Below are 7,512 nucleotides of genomic sequence, written 5' to 3'. Positions count from 1 at the left end.
TAATAATACTTCGTTTTTTCAATCAATTACATTGAATGTGGTATTATTTGATGCAGTGAACGTACGTACGCAAAACAACATTAGCGGTTTTAGGCAACCACCACCCCATCGACATCCGACTTTGTCCTGAAGATGATCAATGATGACATATTGTAGCGGCCGTTTCTACTAATGCAGAACGAGACAAGCCTTAATCGGAGTATAATGCACGGTTCTTGATGGACGATTACGTGTTACATGTCATGTACACGAAACGATGTGTAAATCGATGACCAAAAAGTATTAATAATCATGGTTAACCATTTGAAACGATCATTTATCTTGAAAAAGGCTGTAAAATGCCAAATTTCTTAAATGTTGATAGAGTCGATATAACATCAGGTTATTTTTATCAAATGACCTGATGTTATAGATGAGGAAAAAAAATAAGAAGTTTTTCACCAGAATGTGATATTTTTAATTTCAGTGATTTCAAGTTACTGTATTATGTACAGAAGTATTAGAATAATTAAAAAATAAAATATTGTAGGTACACATTAGTACTTATATTCGACAATCTCTACATGTTTTACACCAGAATGTGATATTTCAGAAATTTTCAGGTTAAGATTGATAACACGAGTAATATCATAGATTAAATTTTAACAGCACTTCAACAAAATGAGTCATTGTATACGATTCAAGTGCATTAGGTCATGCACATGAGTAACTACATTGATCACAATAAAATGGTTTTTCAACAGAATGCGACATCCTGTGTCTTTTAAGGCTGCTAGAATATATACAAGAGTAATCACACTGATCACATTTTATTGGCTTTTCACCGGAATGAGACATTTTGTGTGTTTCAATGTTACCAAATAGTATATACGAGTAGTTACATTGGTCGCATTTAAATGGCTTTTCACCAGAATTACTAATTTTGTGCGTTTTCATCTGACCAGATGTAATAGATGAGTAATTGCATTGGTCACATTTAAAAGGCTTTTCACTAGAATGAGTCATTTTATGCATTTTTATATTTTGAGATTGGATACAAGAGTATTTACATTTCACACGTTTAAGTGGCTTTTCACCAGAATGAATCATTTTGTGTTTTTTTATGTTACCAAAAAGTATACACGAGTAATCACATTGGTCGCATTTAAATGACTTTTCACCAGAATGAGTAATTTTGTGCGTTGTCATCTGACTAGATGTAATAGAAGAGTAATTGCATTGGTCACATTTAAAAGGCTTTTCACCAGAATGAGACATTTTATGCGTTTTCATATTTTGAGATCGAAAGAAGAGTAATTACATTGCGTACATTTAAGTGGCTTTTCAGCAGAATGAATCATTTTGTGTAATTTCATACTACTAGATCTTATAGATGAATAAATACATTGGTCACATTTATTTGGTTTTTCACCAGAATGAGTCATTTTGTGTGATTTCATGTCTCCAGATAATATGCATAAGCAATTACATTGGTCACATTTAAATGGCTTTTCCCCACAATGAGTCATCTGTGTTTTTTCATGTTACCAAATGTTATAGATGAATAACTACATTGGTCACATTTAAATGGCTTTTCAACAGAATGCGTCATTTTGTGTAATTTCATGGCGCCAGATATTATGCATGCGTAATTACATTGGTCACATTTAAATGGCTTTTCACCAGAATGAGTCAATTTGTGTTTTTTCATGTAATTAGATTGTATACAAGAGTAATTGCATTGGTCGCAATTAAATGGCTTTTTATCAGAATGATTTATTATATTTAGATTCTTGACATCATATCGAATGCTTTTGAAATTTTTCATTTTATCCGCTATTGATTTTTTATGACACGCTTTGTGAACTTCAGTAGAAATAACAATGGAAAAAAATCAAAACAAAAGCTGCACGCAAAATTTTCGTTATTAAACGATTTTTTTTTAACTTTATTACGGCTACTAATAATTTGGGATCTGTGACGTAAGGTTGTTTATGATTGCGTTCAGAAGTGCGCCAGCCTATATTAGTAAACGCATCATATAGCCCCAATTCTTTTTTAATGTCTTGATAGTTAACCTGTATTTCATAGTATGGCTGCTGTTCTTCTAAGATCCTCTCTGGCAATCCGAGACTAGCGGAACATATCATGGCAGTAGTTGCAAAAATCAACTAAAAGAACATGGAGTATTTTGAATTAAACAAAATATGTAAGTATATCAGAGAATAATATTTAAAAATGGAGATTTTTTTCTATTTTCTAAGCATGATCCTGGATATTCCTTAAACGTTGTACATAAACTATTTTGATAATTTTGAAGCCTTGTTATCCTTTATATTTATTTTAAATATTAGATGACTGCATAATGTATTTTTATTACATAAAATAGTATTCTTTTAAACCTCTCGCTCTAATGTTTTAGAATATAGTCATATTTCGGAACAGTTATGTGCAGTTGTGTTAACTTTTTTGTGTTTATTAATTTTTAAACGCATACCTATTATAAGCAATGTCTTTGAACATTCAATTGTGATACACAAACTGCGCATGTGGGCCGTTAAAGATATGTAAGATTTTCAAAATACAGGGAGGGTAGAATTTAGAGGAAGAATGGGTGTGTTGAAAAGTTATATCAGTATGTTTATTTGAAGTTAATACGCATGGATCCTAAATATATGATTTCAGAGGATCAATTATCTTCCCAACAGTACATATATTATTGATGCAGATTTCTAAGGTATGCGTAAGAATTAAAGATAGCACTTATACGGAACCTGGCTACATGTATTCACTTGACCTAATGGGGATTCATAATAAAACACCAGTCTCCCATATATTTTTTATCAAACAATAGTAATCGGGGCCCAGTGGCGAAGAGTGGAAGTAGGCTACTAATATCCGACATAAAAGTAGTGCACATTAAACTTTGTCAGTCAAACGTAATTATTTTCATTGAAATAAGACTACAGCTTATAGATGGTGAAATTATTACATACATTTTAACGTTTCCGGAAGTTACCATAATATACCTCGTGCGAAAAAGATAAAAAATATCTTATATTCATATGCCCTGAATCCGTAGTTCAGCCAATTAATAAAACAGTAGACACCTAATAATAACTTATTGACAATTATACATCAAATTTCACTTTATGGAAGAACCCATATCATCTACATGTGTCCAAGTATCTCTTATGAAAAGAAAATATCTTTTATTCCATTGCCCCGATGTGTGGTTTCAAATTCGAAACAAACCCTCTGAAATAAACTTCTCCATATCAGTACGTACATACACTATTCAAGTTTCTAAGAATATTGTGTACCTACCTGACTTACTGGTGTGCATTCCGAATAAGAGCAACCGGGTTTTGAAACCTTATGAATGCTTTGTCTTATAGTGTCTTCAACATACCCCTCTTTGAAATCAACTACCTAAAAAATAATATCAGATTGTTTATTAACCTTCTGAAACTATAAAAATGTATTTATATATACATTTTAAAATAAAACAAATCGGTTATGTGATAAGGTTGCAGCCTACTATTGGTATTGGAAAATCTGGTAGGAGATTGTTCTATACGGACATCATGTGCGGGATTTTATTTCGCCTGCAGCCATCGCATGAAGAAGCATGCGTAACGTGAAAGTACTTCATGTTGTAAGGAAAGGGTGACAACTGAGGGGTAAGTACGTCATGTACATGGTATTCGGAATGGCCAAAACGATGGCAGATAAAAACCTTAGCAAACAAAATGTTCGTAGGACTGAGACATTGAACGGTGATCAAGAAGTTTGTTTTGTTATTATTAATAAAACATCCCCGTTCATTTATTCACGTTGTAAAATCAAGACAGATGGTAAATCAATGGTATATACGACGGTTAGACTTGAGCAGTTATAGTTTGTTATCTGATCACTTTAGCAAGTGGTGATGCATTGTCTTCCCCCACCTTATTTTATTACCCTCCCCTGCTATCCGACTACTTTACACAGTGTGCTTTTCGAGAAGTATACCTAATAAATATTGATCTAGTAGTTTTTAAATTGTTGCAGAACAGACAAGAAAACTATAGTGTTGTCAGTTCATTCCATCTGTTACACGATCAGTATTTCTGTCAGTATTTAAAGTTAAACTACCTACCCGATTCACTCTCTCCGAATAAGAACAACCCTGTTGCGGGTCTTCATAATTGAATGGGGATTTGACGTTTTCAATAGACTCAGTCTTGATGTCAATTAACTGAGTATTTCTTTTCAATGTTATTGATGTCGGCTCTGAAACAATATTCTGAAAAAACAAAATATAACCTATGTTATTAAGAATATTTTTAGGTCGACTGGCAATACGTGTGAAGCTCGACCACACACTCAGATTCTCAGCCCTTACACTCTGCAATATGGACATAGTGTCTGTCGTTATCTAATAAGAATAAGTTTTTAAAAATATATTGACAACAAGTATAATTATTGCAAACAATATGATATTTAAATTGTCAATGTCAATAGTATAAATTAACTTGAAATAAACTAAATAAGAGTACCTATGATTAAATATTGGCCTTTTTAATACCTACTCACCAGCGTTCTTCTAAATCAAGCTACTATAGCAATCGGTTTTTGTTTTTATTAAATCAAAGTAGATACCTATTACTTCAATTACTAATCGACGTCGTGGATTTCTCCAATATTTTTTATGATGTAGCTTGAACTTCCTAATAATTTATAATTAACTATTTCTTTTATTCAACGAGTAATTCACAAGATTTAAGAATGTACTATTCTGATTATTGATTAAAAGATTTTTTCTATTGGTTATAAAATATTTTCTCAAAAAGTGTTTTTCAAAATTATGTATGCTCAATAGTAATGTCGGCCTATCCAATTGCTATAAACCTCTAGAAGAATACTCAATGTTAAAAAAAATGATCCGGCGATTTATTTCGTCGTTTGTATTATTAGTGTTTGTGACAACAGACCCTAGGAAATCAAATGAATCCAGTTTCAAATCGTCGCCGCCAATAACAAAGCTTTTATTATCATTTGTTGCCCTGTTGAGAACAGGAATGTATATTGTTTTAGTTTCGTTTATCCGGAGCCCCATGTTTACAGCAGCTTACTTTATTTTATGGAAATAAATGCCTTGTTTGGGGCAATAACAATGATTATGTTTATCAATTGTTAAGAAAACTCATAGTTATAAGTACCTACAGGGACAGTGCTAGCAGCAAAGTTAACTGGGATTATACGGGTGATGTAGGCCGTTTGGAACTGTGTCGAAATTTGCACGCGGTTTTTATTACACAAAATACATACACTCCTTATTACGCCTGAAGAGGCACATGTTTGAACAAACATTGCTACGACGTACAACAATCCCGTTATGAAAAACTAACCTTAAAAGTGCATCCGGCCTCGTCGGTGTCCCCTTGCTTTATGTAGGTAAGCAGCTGACTGTTTAGATCATGATTCACAGCCACTTCAAACAATTGCTTCCCTTCTACAATAGGTTCGGAGTCTATTCGTTCGCGTTTAATATCCAATTTATGGATGCAATTGGTCATCAAGTTAATCGTGCCACACAGAACGTAACAGCCGTGACGTGACGAAGGCGTTTCGCCATAGACAAAAATAGTTAACTATGTATCCAGTTACAAGAATAGGTACGTAATGTTAATTCGAAACGAACGTACCAACTTTCCTTATCTAAATCAATCGGTGTAACCATCGCTGGCGTCTCATTTACTTACAGTAATTATAATCGTTGAAACTGTTAAAAGGTTTCATTCCTCTGCCTTTGAAACATTTCCAATTCGATAAACAAAATATCTACCTACACAATTCTTTCGAAAATATACTGTTATTCCCGTTTACTTATATTGTTGGCAACGTTATTTGTTGATTCTTCGGAGATTTTTTATCCTATGAAAATAATAAATAACCTATGAAAAACTAACCTCGATAGCATTGCTGGGATAGATATCACACTCAAGTTTGATGAAAGTATTTAATTCCTGGTGACTTCCCTGTGAGGACACATCGAACCGATTTTGTTCACTGCATCAGTTTCGAAATGACCCGCTTTACGTTTTACGTTCATTTTCCGTTTTTAAATCGCTCACTTCTGAAAGATTATCGTGTCACAATTAATAATAAACTGTATGTAGCAATCCTTAAAATGCGGTATCTGGCAGCCGTGATAGTAGTCAATGATTGCTTGTGCCATAGACAAAAGATAGAAAACAAAAATTAATGCAACCTTACATGACGTTTTATTACGAAAGATGCATTTAATCTAAACTAAATGTAATAGAATTATGTATCACATAATATTTTTCTTAAAATGGATGATTTTTAGACGTATAGATAGACATGTTTGCACTTTTTTCGATACGCGAAAGGAACGGTAGGTAGGTAGTTACCTAATGAATTTTATCCATTCATATAAGATAAAGTAAATTTAATTTACTTGCAATTTTATTTTCACAAAATCAGATAGGTACTAGGTACCTAATCAAAACGTCTTTCTTGCCTATTAGCTTGTTTTCGTAGCCGGCAGGCATGTTTCTGTCAACGACCGTTGGCAGCACTGATCCTGACTGCAATAGACTAATAAATACCACTTAACATTATAATACTACTCACGGCTATACCGCCACGTGGCTTAAATACTTTGTCGCATTATTTTTGCTTTTATTAAAGACGTAAAATGGATATAAATTGTGAACCATCTGAACGAGAAACTGATGCAAATTGGCAACATTCGTGTGGTGACAGTCCGGACGCCAACATTTATATAAAACAAGAAAATGACGACGATGTCAAATGCAATTTTGAGGTTAGTTTTTAAAACATAATAAATTATTAATAGATTCATACTATTAGTTAACTGACTGATTTAGGATTGTTTTCTGAACAGTTTTGTAGACCCAATTGTAGGTAACAAATCAGTCGTGACGATAAAGGTGTCACTGATCATAGACAATACAATTTCAAATTCATTGCGATGATAATGCCCTTATCAATGTGCTCGGCAGTGTGCGGGGATCTCAAACCAGTATGAGCTTGCCGCGCGCGTTTTGTGCATTATTATTGTGGTTTTATCTTTGCAAAATATAGATAGTGCGGTGCTTATTATAAGTGATGTACATACACGACCACCATTTCGCCAGTACCCCATCCACACCATATGAACCAACAACTCATTTCAATGTTAGTTACTGACACGGCCATAAAATGTGGGCCATCACCCGACATTTTGGCCCTTTGCGACACCTCGCACGGACAATAAGTGCTATACATATAAGACGCCCGACGGCGACCCCGGATAAAAAGATGGACATACATTGCAATTCTAAGCCGGAACTCTTCGCCACATATGATGGTAATCTAAGGCAACGTGCCGATGTTTTTCTAAAACATTGTCAAGATTATTTTGAAGCGGTTAATTACCCGCGGGAAAATTTGACCGAATGGGCCCTGAAGCAACTTTCAGGCGAGGCTAAAGCCTGGGGAAGGAATATTAGTCCTTCGGAT

General features: G+C 33.8%; 1 long non-coding RNA gene across 1 annotated transcript; it reads right to left on the bottom strand.

Annotated features, from left to right (window-relative positions):
• Positions 1 to 438: 438 nt before the first annotated feature.
• LOC147079896 (uncharacterized) lies at positions 439 to 6,184 on the bottom strand. The gene is made up of 4 exons (XR_015070828.1): positions 5,934 to 6,184; positions 4,121 to 4,267; positions 3,307 to 3,411; positions 439 to 2,150 (listed from the first exon to the last, which is right to left on the bottom strand). It is a non-coding gene; the product is annotated as an uncharacterized LOC147079896 (long non-coding RNA).
• Between the last annotated feature and the right edge of the window lie 1,328 nt (positions 6,185 to 7,512).

The sequence above is a fragment of the Rhyacophila brunnea genome, unplaced genomic scaffold, assembly GCF_057557595.1.
Source record: "Rhyacophila brunnea isolate RB1 unplaced genomic scaffold, BYU_Rbru_1.0 scaffold_1, whole genome shotgun sequence".
Lineage (NCBI taxonomy): Eukaryota > Metazoa > Arthropoda > Insecta > Trichoptera > Rhyacophilidae > Rhyacophila > Rhyacophila brunnea.
This window is presented reverse-complemented; position numbering and strand designations above follow the sequence as displayed.